This window comes from Sapajus apella, unplaced genomic scaffold (genome assembly GCF_009761245.1).
Source record: "Sapajus apella isolate SASKATOON/1434 unplaced genomic scaffold, GSC_monkey_1.0 scaffold1, whole genome shotgun sequence".
NCBI lineage: Eukaryota > Metazoa > Chordata > Mammalia > Primates > Cebidae > Sapajus > Sapajus apella.
Window position 1 is genome coordinate 55446252 of NW_022436941.1, and position 24181 is coordinate 55470432.

Genomic DNA, 24181 nt, shown 5'->3' on the forward strand with positions numbered 1-24181 from the left:
TTCACAGTCAAATAGAAAACATGGGGAAATGCTATTCATTGTGAAGCACATACGAAAATAATGAAAAGACAAATGTGAGTAGTAAATACTGCAGTCAATAATTGTTTATACCCATCTCTATCTTTTGCCTTTACTAGGCTTGACAGGAACCACATTGGAACCACAGGGTCTGCTATTCTGCTTTCTAGAATAGCCAGGCTTTGATCAGTGCTCTCCTTTTCTTTCTCCTCTAAAAAGAGTGGCTTTCTTTTTAAAGTCATATTTTTTTACCATGGTTTTAATTAACTTCTTCACGCAGCTAGAAGGAAATAAAACTACTTTCTTATGGGCTTGTCTTTGCTTGTCAAAACAGAAGCATATTCTGCTATCGTGTGGGTTCCATTGTTGCCAATTAGTCACCCATTCCCGACTCTGGCTTAAATTGATGGCATATGACTCAGCAGCACAGCTTTTGTTGTGTATATTTGAATATTTTCATTTTATGATGAAAATGTTTAAATGTAAGAAAATAAAAATGATAGTATAATAAACTGATCACATTTATTTCAACATTCATCAATGTTTCCTAATCTCTCGTCTATTTCCCACCTATTTTGCTTCAGTGTATTAAAGCAAAACCCTCCTCTAAATAACTTCACAATGTAATAGCTCTAAAAAATAAAGATTTTTTAAACTAACCACAACACAATTATCACACTTAATCAAGTCAACTAATTATTTAATGTTAATTGGCACCTAATCTGTGTCTAAGTAGTCCTGATTTTTGATTTGATGAAATTAAGTTTCACATCAATTCAATTTATTGCATTTGCTTAAAACGCCCCTTACACAGTTTCTTTTCATCTATACTGTTCCCACGGCCCTGTTATTTTTTCACAGAATTTATTTGTTGAAGACAAGCTTATTTGCCTTATAGAATTTCCCATGTTCTAGATTTGGCCTACTGCTTCCACATTAGGTCATTGAACTTGTTTCTTTAGCCCATAAATTGCCTGTAAATGGGTATATATACTCAGTGGCATAAGACTTAAGTTGAATATTTTTAGCAAAAACACACCATAGGCGGTACTGTGTACTTATTATGTTATACCAGGAGGGATAGCATGTCTGATTGTCACATATTTAGAGATGTTAAAATTAGTTTATTCAGATGTTGGCAATCTAATCTACCATTGTAATTCTCATGAACTGAATTGCATCCTTTTTGTTCACTCATTTTCTTCATGGATATGGATGTCCATATCCTTCCCAAGATTTGGAAAGTTTCAGCCAGTTTGACTTTAAACAAACTTTTTGTCACTTTCTCACTCTCTTCACTTTCTAAAACTTCTATAATCTCTGCATCTGTATGCTTGATACTGTCCTATGTGTCCCTTAAGCTTTCTTTACATTTTTTCTTTTTTACTTTTTCAAATTGCCTAATACCAAATAATCTGCATTTGAGTTTGCTAATTCTTTCTTTTACATTATCAAGTTTTCTGTTGAAGTTCTCTATGGAATTTTTTATTTCTGTCATTATCTTCTTCATCTCCATGATTTCTGTTTGGTTCTTTGTTGTAATTTCTATTTCTTTAATAAATTTTTATTTTGTTTATGCATTATTTTTCTGTCTTTATTTAGTGGTCTATCTTTATTTTCTGTATCTAATTAAGTTTCTTTAAAATGGTTGTTTTGAGTTTTTTGAAGTTACTGGGGCTTTATTGGTTTCATCTGAGGGTGTCACATTTGCCTGATTCCTCATTATTGATATAAATTTGTATTGTTGTCTATGCATTTGAAAGAGAAAAATCCTCTTTCAGCCTTTACAGACTGGCTTAGGCAGGTAAAGGCCTTCTTCTCTGAGGTCCACAGGCTAACAGGATTGCTTCCAGGATCATAGTCAAGTAGAGTTGGAGCCCGATCATGTAGCTACTGCTAAGTTTATAGTGGGGTCTTCACTCTTCAGTTGGTAGGCCAAAGTACATGGACTGTAGTCAGTGTGGGTCCTGTCTGGTCTTTGGGGGAACTGAATTACCTCCAGGACCTTGATCACTAGAGTTGGCATTGGAATGAGGGTCTGCCTCAGAATCCAGACAGTGGACCCTTATCAGGTACACAGATCCCTTTCTCAGGATCCCTGAGAGGACTCCCAATGGGTCATTTGTGGAGTCCCTGGGCAAGAAATACAGGCCTAGGACTGTGCCTGAGAGAGCTTAGTACCAAGTCACAGGGATACTTCAGAGTCCACAGCCAAGACCAAGCTCTGCAGCCTCCCTCTGGGGCCATGGGCAGACATGTCTCTCATTTGGTCTCTTTTCAAACTGAAGCTAAGAGGTGATGAAGTTGAGTTTTGGAGTAGTTTCAGGATGTGCTATAGAACTGAAATCAGCAAGACTGTTCTGGCAATTCACATGGACATATTTCCCTTTGCATCCTGTGCAAATAGGCTTACTCTCAGACTGTAGTTGAGAGAAGCTAAAGCTGAATTTCAGGGCCATTTCAGGGTCCATAACTGGGACAGAGATTGGCACTTATGTCTATAACTTGAGACATGAGTGGGTTTGGCTCTTCCCATTTCACCCAGGTAGTAGCAGGATCAAGGCCAAGTGTACAAGTAGCCAATTCCACAGGGGGATGTAACAGTTTTCTGGTCTGGAGCAGAAAACTCACTTGGTGATTCTACTACCTGAGCATGGGTCTGCCTTCTCAAAATGCCCCTCTTAGGTATTGTGGTCCTTTTCTCTTTCACAATTTCCTATCTGAATACCAAGGCTCCCACAAAGGCACTTTTGTCCATGGATCACTACAAAATTATTTTGGCTGTGGAAAGATATGAATGGGGGACCTTCTCTTGCTTTCTTGCTAATGTCACTCCTCTCTATTATACTTTAATATACAACACCCTCGAACCCTTTTCCGTCAATTTTCATTTTCAATATTTCCCAGGCTATTCTTGCTTATTTATTTTTCTGAATAAATTTTAAATTCAGCTTACCTTCTAGAAAAGCATGCATATTTTATTGTGATTAAGTCATATTTATAATTTAACATAATAAAACTTGGGAGAATTGACATTGTCCTATACCTATACAGATCAAATATCCCATACAAGAATATTTTATTTCTTGCAGCCCAAGTTCAGTGGTTCATGCCTGTAAACCCAGCATTTTGGGAGGCTGAGGAAGGAGGATCACTTAAGCCCAGCACCCAGGACCAGGCTAGCCAACATAATGAGACTCTGTCTCTACAGAAAATTTTAATGATAACAAAGAAAGAAAGAAAAAAGGAAGCACAGTTTTCTTTCTTGCAAACGCTTTTCTTTTGTTCAACTATACTCTTCTGCCTTTCAAGAACATTGTGTTGAATTCCTTGTCATTTTTCCCCTCCACATTGTCTATCATCTTTGTTGATTTTTGTTTCTGTATGAGGAATTTTCCTTTATTGTACCATTTAATTGGTTATTGTCTACATGTATAAACATCCTGCATTTCAATGAAACCGAATTTTCTTCATGGTAGTTGATTTTTTTGCTGTATGAGGAATTTTTTTATTCGTTGTATCATTTAACTGCTTATTTTCTATGTATATAAATATCCTGCATTTCAATGAAACCAAATTTTCTTCATCACAATCCATATTTGATTATAAATATACTTTTTCAGAATTACATATTAGCTTGGCCTTTCCATATGATTGAATTCCATTTTTTTTAATTTTGCACATTTTTTTAAACCTTAGCAAAAATTATTTGGCTTTTCCTACTTTAATTTATAGGTAGAAATGTATGTTGGAAAACGCAGTTCTGTATGCAGTCTTTTGACCCCCTCTCAGTCACATAAGAATGGAGCACTTTCTAACCAACAATGAAGAGGCCTCACCCCCTACGCCATACTTAACACCTGGAATATAAATATCTTTTCTGGTTTTAAACTCAATGTTACTTCTTTGTTCTACTTTAGCATGTGAATTATATGACACCTGGCCAACTACACTACTATGTCTGTCCCCTGTTGAGAGTGAACAGAGTCCTGTCGTAGCACAAGAAGAGTGTTCAGGCTAATTGCCCCATGTCAATTCCTAGGGCCTGCTGGCCATAGGAGACCAATGCCCACTGCTGAAGCTGATTTACTGTGTCTCTTCTCTTTGTGAGTTAAGTGTATCCACCCAGTGCTTGACTGCACTGTGATTTCATTGGCAACTCCAATACTCAGATGCAGTAGGGAGAAGTGTTCCAACTTCTCCTTCTGATAACAGGCCACAGACACAACTTGTTTAACAATATGCCATTGCATATGTTGAGGTAGAAGATTTTAAAGTCTATGAGAAGACTCTGAACAAAGTTCTTATTAATATCTTTAACAAAGTTTTAAAGTTGATATAGTGTATTCAACAGGAGTATTGGCTTGGATTCACTTTGTTAAATAGAGAAAGGTAAAATGTATCCAAAAAATAAGGTCAAAAAAAAGGTTATAGTTTCACAATTTTTTTTTTCAGATGGCATTTCACTGTTTTTGCCCACACTGGAGTGCAATGGCACGATCCCAACTCACTGCAACCGCCACTTCCTGGATTCAAGTGATTCTCCTGCCTCAGCATCCCGAGTGGCTGGCATTACAGGCATGTACCACCATGCCCTGATAATACTTTATTTTTAATCAAGATGGGGTTTATCCATGTTGGTCAGGGTGGTCTCAAACTCCTGACCTCAGGTGATCCAACAGCCTTGGCCTCCCAAAGTGCTGTGATTAGAGGTGTGAGCCACCATGCCCAGCCTAGTTTTACAATTTTTACCAGCCAGAGAATGTTGATTTTTTGTGATGAAAGAAATACTTTCTAAACATATAATTTGAACCATGATTTAAGAAATGATAATGGCAAAAAGAAAACTTTTATGTTAGGTTCAAGAAAACGTGAAGTTTTGTTACATAGGTAAATTTGTTCATGGGAGTTTGTTGTACAGATAATTTCATCAGTCAGATATTAAGCCCAGTACCCAATAGCTATCTTTGCTGCTCCTCTTCTTCCTCTTACCTTACACCCTTAAATGGATTCCAGTGTCTCTTGATTCCTTCTTTGTGTTCATAAGTTCTCATGATTTAGCTCCTACTTACGGGTGAGAACATGTGGTATTATTTGGTTTTCTATTCCTGTGGTAGTTTGCTAAGGATAATAGCCTTCAACTCCATTCATGTTCCTGCAAAAGTCTTTTTTTATGGCTGCATCGTATTCCATGGTGTATAGTAACACATTTTCTTTATCCAATTCGTCATTGGTGGGCATTTAGATTGATTCCATGTCTTTGCTATTGTAAATAGTGCTGCAATGCATATTAACGTCTTTATCATTGAATGGTTTATATTCCTCTGGGTATATATCTAGTATGGGATTCCTGGGTCAAATGGTAGTTCTGCTTTTAGCTCTTTGAGGCATCGCCATATTGCTTTCCACAATGGCTGAACTAATTTACACTCCCACCAACAGTGTATGAGTGTTCCCTTTTCTCTGAAACCTCACCAGCATCTGTTATTTTTTTACTTTTAGTAATAGCCATTCTGACTGACGTAAGATGGTATCTCATTGTGCTTTGGATTTGTATTTATCTAATGATCAGTGATATTGAGCTTTTTTCATATGCTTATTAGCTGCTTGTATGTCTTCTTTTGAAGGTGTCTGTTCATGTCATCTGCCTACTTTCTAATCAGCTTGTCTGTTTCCCTCTTGTAAATTTCTTTAAGTTCCTTATGGATTCTGAATATGAAACCTTTGTCAGATCCATAGTTTGCAAATATTTCCCCCCATTCTGTAGGTTGATGGTTTCCTTTGCTCTGAAAAAACTCTTTAGTTTAATTAGATCCTATTTGTCAATTTTTGCTTTTGTTGCAATTGCTTTTTGCATCTTTGTCATGATGCAAAGACGTAGGCATCTTTGCCCATTCCTGTGTCAAGGATGTTATTGCATAAGTCATCTTCCAGAGTTTCAGAGTTTTGAATTTCACATTTAAGCCTTTAATCCATTTTTGAGTTAATTTTTGTGTATGGTGAAAGGAAGGGGTTCAGTTTCAGTCTTTTGCATATGGCCAGCCAGTTATCCCAGCACTGTGTATTGAATAGTCTTTTCCCCATTGCTTCTTTTTGTCACCTTTGTCAAAAATTAGATTGTCGTAGAAATGTGGCCTTATTTCTGAGCTCTCTATTCTGTTCCATGGTTCTATGTGCCTGTTTCTGTATCAGTGCCATGTTGTTTTGGCTACAGTAGCCCTGTAGTATAGTTTGAAGTCAAGTAACATGATGCCTCCAGCTTTGTTCCTTTTGCTTAGGATCACCTTGGCTATTTGGGCTTTTTTTGGTTTCATATGAATTTTAAAATATTTTTTTCTATTTCTCTGAAGAATGTCATTGGTAGTTTGATAAGAATAGCATTGAATCTGTAAATTGCTTTGGGCAGTATGGCCATTTTAATGATATTGTTTCTTCATATTTATGAGAATGGGATGCTTTTCCTTTTGTTTATGTGTTCTCCAATTTCTTTGAGCAGTGTTCTATAATTCCCATTGTAGAGATCTTTCACTTCCCTGCTTAGCTGTATTTATTAGCTGAATAAAATTTCCAGGTGTTTTTTTTTTTTTTTTTTTTTTTTTTTTTTTTTGGTGGCAATTGTGAATGGGTGTGTTTTCCTGATTTGGCTCTCAGTTTGTCTATTGTTGGTGTATAGGAATGCTAGTAATTTTTCTACATTTATTTTTTTATTCTAGAACTTTGCTAAAGTTGTTCATCAGCTGAAGAAGCTTTTGGGCCAAGACTATGGGGTTTTCTAAATATTGAATCATGTCATCTGCAAATAGAGACTGTTTGACTTTCTCTCTTCTTATTTGAAGGCGGCTTTATTTCTTCCTCTTGCATGATTGCGCTGGCCAGGACTTCAAATGTCGTATTGCATAGGGGTGGTGAGAGAGGGAATCCTTGTCTTTGGCTGGTTTTCAATGGGAATGCTTCCAGCTTTTGCCCAGGTAGTATAATGTTAGCTGTGGGTTTGTCATAGATGACTTAAAAACAATTTTTCAAAAGATGATTCTTTTAGGCCCTTTGGCTTTCTAGATCTAACAATCATTAACAAAATTAAAGTAAAAATCACTGGAAAAAGTCAAACATTGCTTTTTTGAGATTGTTTAATTTTTTTTTAATCTCCAAATGTATTGGATAGAAATTACTATCAATAAAGACAATATCTCTACAAGCAACATATTTTTAATTACCTTTGCCTTTATTTAATGCTCTTTTGCCCTTATTCATTTAAAAATTCTATCTAAATTCATACATGTAAATTTAAAGAAACTTGGTTTTCCTTATAGGAATATAACCTGTAAATAAGTCCTGATATTACGTGGTATCTGCAGAGTTCACTATGCACTTTTGCTTATAATGCCTGCTGCCTCAAGTTCTCTGGAGCTTGGTTAATGTATCTGTTTATTAGTCATGTTTACAACTGACTTTCCATGACTAGAACTGGACTCGGTGTTATACTAGTGACTTGATAAAGAAGTAGGGCAGAGCTTACCTGTGTTATATTTCCAAATGTTTTAAGTGCTAGAATTCTTGCCTTCCAGAAATCCACTAACTCTGTCTAATGAGAAACATATACAAACAGTTAAAAAGAGATTTAAGCACATCTGTAAAATTATATTACTATACATGAATATATAACAGTATAATAGACTGTGAAAAAGTTAATCTTTGCTTTTTTAGATTTAAAGGATATATGTCTTGTAGATTTAAGATATTTTGAAACACAATTCTGGCTATGAAGGATGTCCCAATATAGCACCCAATCCATATATAAGATATGGATTAATTTGTACATGTAAACTGGACATTGGAAGGGAAAGAAGATGACTAGTAAGGAGGAGATGCAATAGGAAATAACACTCTCTCTTCAGACAGACTCTTAATCTTCCCTGGTGGTCCCCACTTTGGAAACTGCACTTAAATATAGGTGATGAAGTTCACTGGACTGTAGTACATAATTCTATTCAGCCCATTCATACCCTTTAGGGAGAGGGCGGAAGATAGTTTAGCTGAAGGGTGCCTCTGCTCATTTATTCCACAATAGACACAGCTTGATAAATTGAGCTAATCCTCTATAGAAATGTTCCAATCACCTTTGTAATTACTTACTATATGGAAACACAGTGAATGTGGCCTTAATTATAGTGCTATAAGATATGAAGTCTGAGCTGCATTGTTATCTGTGTAAAATGGAAAGACACTGTGTATTCATAAAATCAAAGATTATATTTAGTGGGAAATGGTTTTGAAGGTCATAAGCAAACCTGCAAATTAAAAGTCACTGATAAGACCAACCCTCACATTTCCCTTTCAGTATAATAGGGTAAATTGTTAGATATAAAAGTCATATTTCCAGTGTCAGCATTTGAAATCTGTTAAATTTGACAATGCTGAAATTCTTAGTCACATGAAAATTTTAAAATTGGGTTAGTATCCTTAGCATTTTCTCCCTTAAACGGTCTACATGATTCTGTGTATCAGACAAAATGGAGAAGCTCTAAATTAAGGCCAGTGAATTAATAATTCTGATTTAGAGCAGAGGCAATTTTAGCCTGGCTAATTTTTCATATCTGCTCAATTAACCTCATAGTGCTTTAGAACAAAAGGCAGCATGATGAGTATCATTTAAATTAAACAAATGTCATTTATCTGTCAAGGTACTGACATATCAGCCACTCCAAGCCAAAACCACAGTATCAAATGAAGTGGACAAGCAGTAGGCCACTGGGATTTAATTCTCCAGCATTTGAGAAATCATGCATAGCAAAATATGTGAGGTTTGCTATTTAATGAGCTCTTTGAGATCACCTAGAAAAGCAAGACTAGGTTATCTACCAAGTAGCATTTCTAAAATACCTAGTTATATACTGTGACCCTTGTCACTAGGGAGAGGCACTTTCTTCTGAGACTGATGTAAATTATTTCTAATTAAATATAGACCTCTCATTTTACATCCAAGGCATTTATTTTCAGAAACTGGAAAACAGATATCATTACGGGGTTGCCTGAAAAACTTTCTATTTAGCAGCTATAGTCACCAATGATGCTTTCCTTATAAAGCATTTCAGTTCCAACAGATACAACACTTGAAAAGAAATTAATTGAATATCATAATTTACTAGAAAAGAGAGTGAATTACTCCTACTCAGCATTCATACTCTTCAGATGGACAGGCATTATACATTTTAAAATCATTATCTATGTTTTGATAGTCAATAGCTTATTATATTCTGATCTCTTCTTCAATAATTTTTTAAAAGTCTATCAAATGCAATTTAGAATAAAGTTTAACTCAATAATCATTTTGTAGATACCCAACTATATTTTGAATTTTAGGATAAAATATCAAAATGCATTTTGTCACAGAGCCATTTTTTATCTCTGTTCAATAGTAAGAAATTTTCTTCAAAAAATTTCTATTAAACTATGAGACCACATAGCCAGCCCATGAGAAAGGCTGACTAAAATCTAGATGTGTGTAGTGAATATGACTAATGAACAAGATGAGGCAGGAAGGTAGGTGCCCTTACTGAACAAGACCTATCAGCTTCCTGAGTTTGGTCTAAGCTAGGGAGGTAAGACATCAGAAGAGAAGGACGATGATCTGTTTCTCAGCATTGCCCCCAAATAAGTCCTATAGAATCACATTCAACACAGCAATCAAGATTCTACAAATTAAAATGTACCACTCTAAATTTCTGTGAAATATTGACTGCCATTTAAAAAGGCATCCCGATTTGGAGATGACAGTTATTCTGCTGCTGAGGAACATAAGCATTAATCATAGAATTTCAATTGGTTCCTATTGTAGTGTTTGGGGCTTTGAATACTGGAAGCATCAGGAGCACCAGCCATGATCTCCTGATATCAGAAAAAAAAGTGGTCATTTAGAGGATTTGGGAACTGACTTACCACTTTGGATAGCAGCAATATTTCAAGATAGTACCAAGTTAGGAAAGGAGGAATGAAGAATTTCATCTTTGTATGTTAGAGATTGCGCTCTCTTAGCATATCTCAGATAATCACTCAAAGGTGATTCCGGAACCACTGGGGATGAACTTGCACAGGACTACAATCTCTAAGGGATCACTGGGGACAGAGCTAGAAAACTTCAGAGCTGTGGGTGGTGCTGCTGTGTAATTTCTTTTTCCCAAAGAGTGTGAAGTCAGAAATAAAAATTTGTCCAGAAAATTTGTGTTTTCATTTATTTCTCTGTATAGGCTAGCACATAAAGGCTAAAATTATTTTTAAGACTGTTTAGGGTCTTAGTAAAATGTCAAGTGCTGAGTCTATCTCTTAAAATCAATCCTTCCCTAAAGATTTGAGCAACACTGAATATCTTAAAGATATTCAAGTGTATGTTTTTCAAATTTCTACTAATATGTGCTAGTATCACCTTCCCCCATTTAATACTGGAAGTAAATGGTGAAACATTAAAATTTTAAATAACCTATGTTTTTACCAATTACTAGAAACCACAATTATTTTTACCACATTCTACATAATAATTTGTATTTTTTTCCACTTTGGATTTATAGGGCAAAATTACATAGTTTGAATTAGATATTCACTTAGGAATAGATTTAAATGTTTATGTTATTCAGAAAGAAGGGCTTATATAAATATTATAATACTCAGGACAACAAAAGATAAACTATCTCAAAACACTGGGTCTTCATTTCTTTGTATGGCTCAGAGTATTATTTCCAAATGACACTCATTACACAAATATATTATCCTGAAAAGATGGCATATTCTACATTGCATATTTTGTTCAGAGATTACTTTGTTAGCTAGGAAGATAGTAAAGCTAAATTTCATGAATATCAAATAGGAAATAATTCAAATTTGATAGGGTAGGACAGTGGGAGTTATAGTAAGAAAACACAAGAATTGCAGGTGAGTTCTTGCCTGATTATCAGGCAAAAAAACATGAAACCGGAATAAGGGAACATTTTTAAAAATGAGTAGAGATTTTAGAGTTATAAATTACATAAAAATATTAAAATCTTGTACTTAATGACTAATACATTTTATTTTTTATGCCAATCCTGATTTGTATTTTTTTTCTGTTTTAAGAAATATCTAATGCTGTATTCAGGTCAAATGGAAAAACATACTGGAATCAATTATTGATGTGTTTCATTGATAAGAGAGATAGTTGGTAGAGCAGCAGGACGGCATGTTTGACCTCCCTCGTATCGATATTCTTCTGTGAAAAAAAAACTCAAAACATCAGGAATTCAGTAATTCAGTTTCTCAATTATGATTCTATTATAGATCTTAGTTCTATAGCAAGCTGGGTTCTGCAAGATTTTGCATTTAGACACTCCTTCTGCTCTGAGACACATAGCAGTAATAGATAGTTAAAAAAAAAAAAAAACAGATGAGAGAAGGAACATAATCGGGCTTATAAAACAGTCATGTTTCTGTGAACCAAATGGAACAGAAATGCATTTGGGTTGTGAAGTGAGCTGAGCTATAAGCAAGTTGGCCTTCATGTTGTTTAGAAGCAAGTAGACAGGCCCAGCATGAACTGCCTCAAAGTAACAGACATAAAAGTTGCTTTATGCAAGGCAAGGGCTCAGAGTCAAGTTGATACTTGAAACGAAGATGGAGACTGGCCTCAAGGGTTCAGTAAAGAAGGCTGAAGAAATCTACTGCAAACCTTTACCTGTGGCTATTCTTAAGTGAGGCTGCTGGCTCACAGATGCAGAAAGAAAGGCAGTCTCACGACAGAAACTCAACAGCCCACTTATTAAATCAGTGATCAAGTTCTAAAAATTTTCCAATATCATTGCACTGGAGGAGCACTAACCTGTCAATAACAGGCCTGGTGAGGAATTTGGAGTCTAAAAAGATGTGAATAGTTGAAAAACCAACAAAAGGTATGTAAAGTTGAAAGAAAATAAGAGAGAAAAATAAGCCTTCAAACAAAAATGTAAATAGGAGAAGATAGCTAATGTTAGGAGAGACAGAAAATGAAACCAATCCTGGCTAGATTGATTTATTCAGATGAAATTAATATACGAGAAATTTTGATAAAGCTTTTGAAAACATGGTATTTAAGGAAAACAGAGATTATGGAATATACTTTTAATGGTATAAATGGTATAAAATGAGAACAGGCAGAAATAGGACAAGAAGAAGTGAAAGTGTAGAAAAGAGGGAGAGATATAAAAGGAAGAAAAGGGAGACTGAAATGAAATACCCAACAGTAATTCAGATCTACATGAAGAAATAAAGAACTTCAAAAACCATAGCTACAAAGATAAAAATAGATATCCATAGTAATGTAGTTTGGGTTTACTCTTTATTCCCTATATAAAGAACAAAAGCATAAAACAATAAGTATAAATGTATGGTGATGGACACAAAATATAGAAACACGTAATTTGTGACAATAAATAAAGAGGTAGTACAGCTACGTAGGAGCCAAGTCTGGTACACTATTGAAGGTAAAGTGGCACTTGTCTGAGCTAAATTGTTATAAATTGACACATCAATTACAATGCTCAGGCAACAGCTAAGAAAATAACTAAAAAGTCCGTAGTACAACAAATGAGAAAAGGAATTGAAATGGTACAATAGAAAATATTTATCTAATAAAAAGGAAGACATTTTTATCTAGCCAATAAAAATGGAGAAATTGAGTAACAAAAAGACGTAAATGAATGGCAAAATGGCAGAAGTAATTTCTCTTTTGTTAGTAATTACAACAAACAGATTAAATGCTCCAATTTAAAGGCAGAGACTGGAAGAATGGCTTTTAAAAAATTATCCATCTATATATTATTTATAAAAGACTCACTTTAGATCCCAAAACCCAAATAATTTAAAATTGAAAGGTGGAAAAATATATCCCATACAAATGGGAACCAAAAAACAGCTGTATTGGCTATAGTAATGTTAGATAAAATATATTTAAATACAAAAATTATTATAAAAGACAAAGAAGGACATTATATTCATACCCCCTTATCATGGGGATAAGTTCAGATATCCCCAGTGGATTCCTGAAACCACTGACAGTACTTATACATAGTGAAGAAATAGGTTTTTTTCTTCTTCACAGCTTTACAGATATAACATTCATTTTTACTGTAGATCTTAGAAACCTCAGCATGCAATTTTTTTGTTATTAAATCTATTGCTTTCATCTTTAAACTTAAAGGAAGCACTTTACAGCTTCTCTTTGGCCTAATTGAATTGCCAGTATCTCTATCTTGGTGCTTTGGGGCCATTATTAAGTAAAACAATGAGGGAATGTGTTCTCTTTTGGTTCCACAAGGGGGTGGAATTTCTAGGGCAAGAACTTACCGGAGCCATATTTTCTCCCCCTCCCATCCATCTTCAATCTGGAAATTCAATGTTTAAATTTCTCCAGCATGGGAAGAAACTAAGAGTCAATCACCCCAGCGGAAGTTTAAAGGAACTCCTTTCATTGGCCAGAAGAGCTTCGGGAGGTGGGAATTTCTCCCAGGATAAATTCCCCTGCTCCTTCACCAATACCGGATTTCCAGCTCTCTGAAATCCCCTCCCACATAGTGGGAGCCCTCTTTCTCCCCTGGATTTTCCCTTTGGAGTCCCCTTCCACCCAGTGTGGAAGCTGCTTTTCCTCTCCTAAACTCCATCTCTCTCTCTCGATTCCCTTCCACTCAGTGTGGAAGCTGTCTTTCCACTCTCGGATTCCACTTTTCTGGATTCTCTCACTCAGTGTGAGAGGAGCTTTCCTGGTCTGGTTTTCCCCTCTGGGAACCCTTCTTACAGTGTGAGAGTGGCTCTTCTTTCTCCTCACTCAGTGTGAGTTAGCTGTTTCTCTCTCCTTCTTTTTCTCTCTCTGCTTTAGATAAATCACTTTCTACCAACACTTTTGAGTCTGGCATTTACTTTTATAAGCACACTACAGCATGCTCTCCTAGAGGGCATAGAACAAGAACCTGGAGAAATATCCTCTCAGGGGAACTTAGGGCACCCCTGAACCCCTGAAGCCCAATATAACAATAAGAGCTACTTGAACACAAGCACTGAAATACTGTAACAATGTATCTGATACGCTGCTACTAAGTGAATAGCAGGCAGGTGATGTATACAGTGTGGATGCACTGTACAGAGGGATGATTTGTGTCATAAATAGGACAAATCTTACGATGACATAAGATTTCATCATGCTACTTTGAATGCTGTCCAACTTAAAAGCTTATGAATTGGCCGGGGTGGTGGCTCACGCCTGTAATCCCAGCACTTTGGGAGGCTGAGGCAGGCAGATCACCTGAGGTCAGGAGTTTGAGACCAGCCTGTTGAACATGGTGAAACTATCTCTACTAAAAATGCAAAAGTTAGCTGGGCATGGTGGTGGGCGCCTATAATCCCAGCTACTGGGGAGGCTGAGGTAGGAGAATTGCTTGAACCTGGGAGGCAGAGGTTCCAGTGAGCCGAAATTGTGCCACTGCACTCCAGCCTGGGCGACAGAGCTTGACTCCATCTCCAACCAAAAAAAAAAAAAAAAAAAACAACCTTATGAATTATTTATTTCTGAAATTTTGTATTTAATAATTTAATTTTGGGTCACTTGACCACAACTGAAAACACAAAAAGCAAAAATGTGGATAAGAAAAGATTACTATATGACACATTAAAGAGGTCAATTCATCAAGGAGATATAACAATTATGTTACATTTATGCATCTAACAAGTCTCAAATACATGAAGAAAAACCAGACAGAATTGAAGGGAGGAATCGATAATTCAATAATAATAGTTGGAGCCTTCAGTGTCTAACTTTCAATAGTGGCTATAACAACCACACACACACACACACAAAAAAAAAAAAGAGAGCGAGAGAAACAAGGGCATAGAATATTTGAACAATACTATAAACCAATTATATTCACGTATAGTGAATGCTCACTCAACAGCAAAATAGACATTTTTTTTCAAGTGCACATGATAAAATATTTTAGGACGAAAAAATCAAATTTTAAAAAATTGAATCGTATAAAATATTTTTGTTAATCACAATAGAATGAAATTAAAAATTAATAGCAGAAGGAAATCTTACAAAAATGTGGAAATTAAACATAGTCTTAAAGAATGGATAAAATAATAAATTATGAAATTGAAAAATTCTCTGAGCTGAATTAAAATAAAAATACAGCCTATCAAAGCTTATGCAAAGCTGTGAAAATAGTACTCAGAGGAAAATCCTTAGTGCATTTGAGCTGCAATAACAAAACACTATAAACTGGCTGACTTTATAAATTATAAAATTTATTTCTTACAGTTCTTAAAGCTGGGAACACCAAGATCAAGATGCTGGTAGACTCAGTGTCTAGTGAGGACCAGGTCTGTGTTTCATAAATGGCTTCTTCTAGCTGTATTATCACATGCTAAAAAGGGGAAAAGCAACTCTCTGGGGGCCTATTTATAAAGGCACTAATCCCATTCATGAGGTTGGCTCCACCTTTATCACCTAAGTATTTTTCAAAGACCTTACCTTCTAACACTGTCACCTTAACATGTGAATTTTAGGGAAACACACCGTTTGGACCACTGCAAACATGTATAGCTATAAACGCCACATTAAAAAAGAAGGAAGGTCTCAAATTAACAACCCAGCTTTACACCTCAATGAGCCATAAAAAGAAGAGCAGACAAAATAAAAAACTAGGAAAAGAAAATAATAGTGATTAGATATCAAATAGTGAAATGAAAAATAAAAAGAATAAGCAAAACCAAGAGTTGGCTATTTGAAAAGATTTTTAAAATTTACAAACTTTTAACTAGTGTGAACTTCAAAAAAAAGAGGACTCAAATTACTAAAATCAGGAACAGACATGAGGATATTACTACCACCATTATTGAAATTGAAGAGTATTATAAGAGAATAATGATATGAACAACTGTACACCAACATATTGCATAACCTAGATGAAATGGATAAATTCCTTAGAAACACAGACCCTATCAAAATGATTCAAGAAGAAATATAAAACTGACTATACCTAGAACAGATAAAGAGATTGATTCTATAAGCAGAAAACTTTCAACAAAAAAAAGTCCAGGGTCAAATTATTTAACTGGTAAATACTACCAAATACATAAAGTCAAATTAACACCAATCTTTTTCAAAATCTTCTGAGAAATGGGAGTGAAGACTTCCTAATTTGTTCTGTGAAGCTAATATTAACCTACAACTAAAGCCAAAGGCATTCCAAAAAAAAAAAAAAAAAAAAAAAACAAACAAACAAAAAAAAACCTGCAGACCAATACTACTCATGAATAAATGCAAAACTCTTCAATTAATGGAATCTAAAACATATTAACAGGTTCATACAGCACAACCAAGTAGGGGTTATGCCAATTTTACAGGTGGTTTATCACAGGAAAATTATTATATATAATATCCCAGATGACAGAATGAAGATAAAAATCAGATCATCTTTATTGATATGAAAGGCATTTGGCTTTTTAATTAAATATTCAAGTTTTGAAATAATATCATTGTTATGTATAAGTCTTGAGAAGATTTCCAGAGGAAGAAAAACTGTAGCAGGCATACTAAAAAGTAAGCATTGCTTCTCATTTGCTGAAAGGCTGGGACTACAAGTGGGGCATTGTGATTCTAAAGAAAAATGTGAATCTTGTAAATCCAGACAGTAAGAATTTTAATTATGTGAGTTGAAAATGTAGAGAAAGGAGGAGAAAAGGTGGAAATTAGTTTAGCATTTTGATATTTGCATAATTTATAATTTGAGGTCAAATATTATCTTAAACTGATAAAGTGAAAATCTCTGATCAATTAAAATAAGATCGTAGAGGGGAAGAAGTTTAAGAAGTAGAGGTAGGGAGGAAAACACTATTTTTGTTAATGTTCATAGAGAACAGTCAAAAAATATGGTCAAAAATATAATATAAAATATCATATCATATTGTGTCTATAAAGTTAGCTTCAAAATATGACACGTCTTGTATCCATGCAAGGTAGAAGGAAAGCGCCATGCTCTGAGTTCCAAATTAAGAGTCCTTTATTAATTAGCCATCAACCGAGAGATGGCTAATACTCAAAATTCTCTTGGCCCTGAGGAAGGGGCTTGATTTTCCTTTATACCTTGATATAAGTAGGGGAGGGGGAGCCTAGCTGAAGCAGAATTTTACAGAAGCAGAAGAAGCAAGTTAGATAAGGAAGCTGGTAACCAGGGTCCAGGAAGTTCCCAGGATTGTTGGTTGCTAAGAGTATTTCCATACAATCATCAAGGGAGGTAGCAGGGGTAACTTTCCCTACAATCAATCACCAGGGAAGGTATTCACAATAGCAGGTAGACTTGCCAAGCAGGATGCGGTTACAATGGTTATAGGTACTGTGAACAGTGTGAAACACTCTTAATGGTTCAAAGCTTTGAGTGTAGCCTGAACCAGTAATGCACCTGAGGGGGTCGAGGCAGGGAGGGAGAAGCTAAGCTGGAGCTTACTGCTGAGATGGAGTCAGTTAGGCTAACACAAACTAGGTAATTACACATATAAACCATGGAATACTATGCAGCCATCAAAAAGAATGAGATCCTCTCTTTTGCAGGGACATGGATGGAACTGGAGGCCATTATCCTTAGCAAACTAATGCAGAAACAACCACAAAAAAACACACTGCATGTTCTTACTTATAAGTGGGAGAAAAATGGTGAGAACACATGGATACAGAGAGAACAACACACACTGGGGCCTTTCAGAGGGTGGAGGGTGGGAGGAGGAAGATGATCAGGAAAAATAACTCATGAGTACTAGCCTTAGTACCTGGGTGATGAAATAATCTGTACAACAAACCACCACGACACAAGTTTACCTATGTAACAAACAAGCACATGTACCCATGAGATTAAAAGTTAAAAAAACAAAAAATAAAAAACACAAAAATGTTTATGTTCCCTTTTCCCAGTGGACTATTACAAAGTTCTTAAAAAGTGTTGGACACCCCTACATATACAGGTATTAAAAGACCTTCTAGATTAAGGATCAGCAAATAGTTTTTTTTTTTTTTTTTTTTTTTCTTTACAGTACCAGAGTAAATATTTCAGTCTTTGGAGGCCATAAGGTCTCTGTTGCAACTATTCAGTTTTGTTTTGGTAGCATGGAAGCAGCCATAAACAAGACAGCAATAAATGACCATGGCCTCATTCTCATGAAACAAAAGATGGGCTAGAGTTGATCTATGGGCTGCAGTTTGCCAAACTCTGTTACAGCTAAATGGTAAGAGAAAAAAATCAAGGGACAAAATAGTATGTACAAATATGATTTCATTTATATAGAGGAGAATATGTGTATACTTATTTATGTATTAAATAAAACTTTATAGATACGTATATGCATATTACAAGTATAATATACTTATTACAAGTATTATATTATACTTGTAATATGCATATACTTATCTATATAGCTGAAGCAGAATTTTGCAGAAGCAGTATACATATATACAAACAAAAAACTAGTAACAGTGATTTCCTCTACAGAGGGTAACAGAACTGGGGACAGGCTGAAAAGACAGCATACATTTCACTGAATACCAACATGCACATTTTCAATTTTACATGATGCTCATGCATACCTATTTTTAAATAATAAAAAATTAAGCATTTTAAAATAAAATAGAAATACAGAAAATAAAAATTGAATTAATACAGAGTATCAACAAAGCCAAAAGTAAATTTTGAGACTGATAAAATAAACACACTTTTATAGTATAGATGTTAAACAATAGGGGTAGAAATAATGCTCAACAAAATTTGCAATATTTTTTATTAAAGACACCTTAGGCAAATTTATTTTCATGACACAGGCACACACATTCTGTGTAATTAGTAAGGATGCCCTGATGAAACGCGTAAAGTAAATTAACCGTAAAAGTTACCACAAACTTTTCTAAGTAGAGCCATATGGCATATTCCATAATTTGTCTATAGAATCGGTCTTATTAAATATTTTTATGCCACTATGCCAAAGGAGAGCATGAATAATTTTGAATTTAATGTTAGATTATGCTATGAATCTTAGTGAAAATTTTTTATGTATGTTTTGTTTTGTTTTGTTTTGTTTTGTGTTTTCACAGTAGGGCACATCACTAAGAAGCATTGATGTAAACTATCAGGAACTGGCGTAAAAAAGTAGGCAACATTTGCCACACATTTTTCAATCCAAATGAAAATAACTTTTAAAAATTCCAGTGCTAAAATGCAGGTTCCTTTACATTTTATTGGCTCTTTTACAATTAGAGAAATGCAAATAAGATATTCAGCAATAGTATTTTAGCCATATATGGTTATTGTCTTTACTTATATGAGAAGCTGTAACACATAGGCAGATTTAACTTATTTCTTTCATTTATATAGTACATCAGAATACCCTTTATAATCTCATTTTATTTCATCCTCAAAACACTTGAAGATAGTCACACATTTTAAAGTTGCACATTTTACAGATGAGAGGTGGTTACTCAAATTATGCAGCATGTTATTGCTATAATTTTGCTAGAGAGTTTTTAGGCCATTGATGGTAAAACTAATTACAAGCCTTCTGTGGACCATGCACTTCGAGATAGACTGCAAAACAGCAATGATCAAGATAAATTCCTCTGCCCCATCAAAGTGAACCTCTCTCTCTCTCTCTCTCTCTCTCTCATTGTTGTAAGAGTTCCACTTAATCATTAGAAAAACAATCTTGCACACTAAAGTAAAAACGTTCTATTTCTCAGTGAGATCAAAGGCCAGGCCATTTTGATCCCTTCACGCCACCATTTGTTCCTAGGGACTGCTGAAACTTGACACAGCTTCATCAACTGTAGCCACCACTTCTGTGCTGGCCCTCTTCATCCCCTCCCCATCCATGATATAATCTGCATTTTAAGATAAGAATTCTCAAAGTCATTTCTGTCCAACAATAGTGAAAGCTCTGGAGGTTTCCCTATTTTTCCCCATACGTCCATCTACATAAGTTGTTTCTCCCCCCTTTTTAAAATAAGAAACTCGGGTTTGAAATTAGATGACATTATTACAAGGTTAGGTGGGCCATGTGCTAACCATAGTTTGTCAATCTTATTTTTCTTTTTTCTTGGTACTACTAAAGCCTCTGGACAAAATGTCCCCACATAAATACTGATTGAATGCTACAGGTTTCCGTTTTCAGATTGCAAACCACAAACAAGAAGTTCATGTATCACTTTGTTAAGTCAAAGTCACGTTCAACAGAAAGTTTTTTGAAATGAAAATAGATGATGCTATCAGTCTGTTACTAATTAATATGAAACCTTGATTGAAATGCTTTATTTTGGAAAAACACTTAGCAATAGTGTTTTTTCCCTTGAAACAATATTTTATCAGTTTGGTAATATATGCCTAAATTAAATTGAACAGTATCTTCTTTTGAGACTTATGGTGTATACTTTTATTTTCCAGACCAAAAGTTTTATCAAAAAATGTTATTCGACTAAATTGACATTTTTGGTTTAGGTTTTTGTATTTTTTATATGCATAAATTTAATGGGTGCAATTTTGCAATGTGAATATACTGTATAGCAGTGAAGTTTTTTTCAGAAATTATGTTCTCTATTAAGTACACTGTTATAGTCAGTTTTTAAAAAAGATGCCTTTTAAGTTTTGCTCTAAGACTTTCAAAGAATAATCTTCAAACTGTTCACAATTAATTAATATTGCCTTGAAAGTATTTGTTAGAATAAAAATGTTCAGACTTAACACAAAGCAGATTTCCCTTAACAAGATACATTTCAAAAGACAATATTCCTGAGCTCTATCTTATTCTTCTTCACCTTGGATGACATCTACCCATGTGTCTTAGTCCGTTTTAACGCTGCTGATAAAGACATATCTGAGACTGACAAAAGGAAGAGGTTCAATGGACCCACAGTTTCACATGGCTTGAGAGGCCTCACAATCATAGCAGAAGGCACGGAGAGACAAGTCACATCTTCTGAAGACGGTGGCAAAGAAAGAAAGAGCTTTTGCAGGGAAACTTTCCCTTACCAAACCATCAGATCTCATGAGACTTATTCACCATCACAAGAACAGCACAGGAAAGACCTACTCACATGATTCAATTACCTCCAACCAGGTCCCTCACACAGCACGTGGTAATTCAAGATGAGATTTGGGGTGGGACACAGCCAAACTATATCAGCATGCGTCTGTCTTCTTGGGGAGTTGGTTAATTTCTTGAGTGCAGGACTTGATATTTTTTTAATAGTGGTAGTAGCTGGAATAAAATATATTTTAATAAGATGTTTTTCCTTTTTATTATACTGATAGTTTTGAACTTAGTTTTTATTGTAGCAAATGGTTCTAGCTTTTCTCTTGATTTTTATGAAAGTTGAAAAACATAGATTTACTACACTTATGAATAAATCTCTAAATATATATCAATTTTTTGTGTATAAGGGAATTCCTCTGTTATATGGAAATTAAAGAAAACAATTTTTAAAGGGAATTATAATGAGTGCTCTATTCTGTTAATTACCAGAGATGGGAAATGAACTTCCTTATATCACTTAAACATATATCTTTCATCCATTGTGGCATTGAGAGAATGGGGAGTATGGACATACTTGATTAGTGAGCAGTATTATTCCATAGCATTCTTTTCCAGGCAAAGTACTTCTGGAAATGCACAAATCTAAACCTGTAAATAGATGTGAATATATTTGGTTTAGAATCTAGTAAATTTTAATTGTTTCTATTGCAATCTATGTAAGCCAATAGTTGTTATCTATGGACCACCATTTCAACAACTATCTTTTCATTTAAAAAAAAATTGTATACTATAACCACTTATTTTTTTATTTAGTAAATTTAAAGCCCACTTATTTAAAAAACAGCTGCATGGAAGTGAGGGACTCTGAGGTAATTTACTCACCATTAGTAGACTATTATGAAGCTAAAAAAGTCACTTCCATAGACAATCGGCTATCTGTGCTAATGGAAGACATTGTAATCTATCAGGACTAATGGAACAGTGTCACAAATAGCATAAAATCATAGCCATAGTAATGTCAATATTCTTTAAATTTGGCATTGTAAAGTATTTATATTTACATTTGGATATAGGCTTATCTAAAATTCATACAATGAGTTTAGAATTATTCCCTCCTCCTCTATTTTTTGAAACAGTTTCAGTAGGATTGCTATTAGTTAGTTTGCTACCATTCTGCTGCAAAGGCATTGGGTCCTGGGCCTTTCTTTCCTGGGAGATTTTTATTATGACGTCAATCTTGTTACTTGGTATTAGTCTAATCTGGTTTTGGATTTCTTCCAGGTTCAATCTTGGTAGGTTGTATGAGTCTAAGAACTTTCTCATGTCTTCTAGATTTTCCAATTTACTAGCATATAGTTGATCATAGTTAGCCACTAATGATTCTTCACTTTTCTGCAGTATCAGCTGTAATGTCTTCTTTTGCATCTCTAATTTTGTTTACTTAGATCTTCTCTCTTTTTTTCTTAGTCAGGCCAAAAGTTTGTCACCTTTGTTAACTTTTTCAAAAACCAACTTTTTGCTTTATTGATTTTTTGTATTGATGATTTCATTTTATATTCATTTATTTCTGCTCTGATCTTTATTATTTTTTTTCCTTTATTAAGTTGGGGTTTGGTTTGGTCTTCCTTTTCTAGTTCTTTAAAATGTATTGCTAGATTGTTTATTTGAAGTTTGTTTTCTTTTCTAATGTAGGCACTTCCAGCTATAAACTTCCCTCCTAGTCCGGTTTTTTCTGTATCATGTAGGCTTTGGTGTGTTGTTTCCATTATCATTTGTTTCAAAAAATCTTTCAATTTTGTTTTTAATTTCTTTATTGACTTGCTGGTCATTCGGGAGCTTATTGTTTAATTTCCATGTGTGTGTAAAGTTTTCAAAATTCCTCGTGTCATTGATTTCTTGTTTATTTCATTGTCAGTGAAGATGCTTGACATTATTTAAATTTATTTGAATGTCTAAAGACTTGTTTTGTGACGTAACAGATGGTCTATCTTTCAGAATTATTCGTGTGTTGTGGGAAAAAAAGATATGTATTGTTCAGCTATTCAATGAAGTGTTCTGTAAATATTGTTTAGATTCATTTGGTGTATAGTATGAATTAAATTTAATGTTTCTCTTCTGGTTTTCTGCCTGAAAGATCTGTCCAATGCCAAAAGTGGGGTGCTGAATCTTCCAGCTATTCCTGTATTGGGGCCTGTTTCCTTTATATATCTGGGTTCTCCAATGTTGGGTGCACATATAATTAAAATTGTTATAGACTTTCCCTGAATTGACACTTTATTATTATTATATAGAAACCTTCATTGTCCCTTCTTACGGTTTTGGTCCTGAAATATATTTTGTCTTAATTAAGTATAGCTACTTCTGCTCTTTTTTGGTTTTCATTGACATGGAATATCTTTTTCATATCTTTTTTTCAGCCTATGTTTGTCTTTATATGTGAAGTATGTTTCTTATAGGCAACAGATCATTAAGGCTGCTTTTTTACAGTGTTCAGTCACTTCAGCCACTCTGCCTTTTTATTAGAGTTTAGTTCATTTACATTCACTCTTATTATTGACAAGTAGGACTTACTTCTGCTATTTTTTTAATTTGTTTTCTCATTGTTTTGCAGTCTTCTTTTCCTTTTTTACTTCTTATCCTGAAAAACTTTCAAGGATAAAGTCCATCCTAGAATCTCATTCTAACTAGGTGTGAATCTGTTTTCTAGAAATATCATGTAAGTTACACATATTATTTTACATTTTCTAGAAGCCACATTATAAAAAGCAAACAAATAAATATGATTTAATAGCTTAACTTAACCCAATATATACAAAACATAATTTCAACATGTAGTTACTATGAATATTATTTATGAGATATTTTGCTGCTTTGTACTATGTTTACAAAATCCAGTGTTTATATGGTGCTTAACAATTTTGGACTAGCCTCCATTAAAATGCTTAGTAGTCACATGTGGCAAGTGTCTACTCTATTTGACATGATTGATAGAGAATATTATCCATGTAGAAAAAAAATTCCATCCAGACTTCTTTCATATATTTGAAAATCAACTTTATTGAGGTATAATTTGCATACAATTATATACACAAGTTTCAGTTGTATG

The 24181-nt window shown here is 34.5% G+C and overlaps 2 long non-coding RNA genes across 2 annotated transcripts in view; one reads left to right on the forward strand and one right to left on the reverse strand.

Annotated features, from left to right (window-relative positions):
- LOC116550656 overlaps positions 1-24181 on the reverse strand; it is a 557810-nt gene that overhangs the window by 233151 nt on the left and 300478 nt on the right. The gene's annotated exons all lie outside the window — the stretch shown is intronic.
- Positions 6730-15657, forward strand: LOC116550673. Its single transcript, XR_004268530.1, has 3 exons — positions 6730-6904; positions 11198-11202; positions 15637-15657. It is a non-coding gene; the product is annotated as an uncharacterized LOC116550673 (long non-coding RNA).